Raw genomic sequence first — 501 nt, 5'->3', positions numbered from 1 at the left:
AGCTGATCATTCACAACCGCTACAAGCGGTGGAGCCATCGCAGCTGCAGACAAACCGTTCCCATGGTTAGACCGCGGTGGAGACATCTCAGGTATCTCAGTCCATTTCCTAGTCTTCAAATCAAACTCTTCCCCACAAGTCAAAACCTTTGGCTCATTGGCTTCCCCAACACCAATCCCACCAATGACGTAAAACTTCCCATCCATAAACACACCAGAACACATCTTCCTACGCTTGTTCATCCCCGGTAACACCGACCAAGTCTGATCCTCATAGTTATACATCTCNTTTTGGACTATCTTGCTTTATTCATTTCAAGCGGGAGCGATGTCCCATTTCAAGCAGGGAAGCTAGAAGAAGAGATAACTTGTATCTAGAAGGTGATGTCCGATGTTTGAAATGGTGTTAATGTTGCAAAGGTTTTGTGTGTGTGTTTTCAGATTTGTGAACCATCAAGGCTAGAGAGTAGAGAGTTTCTGAAAAAACTGCAGGTCTTTGGAA

Source organism: Camelina sativa, chromosome 14 (assembly GCF_000633955.1).
Source record: "Camelina sativa cultivar DH55 chromosome 14, Cs, whole genome shotgun sequence".
Classification (NCBI taxonomy): domain Eukaryota; kingdom Viridiplantae; phylum Streptophyta; class Magnoliopsida; order Brassicales; family Brassicaceae; genus Camelina; species Camelina sativa.
Note: the sequence above shows the minus strand (reverse complement) of the source record.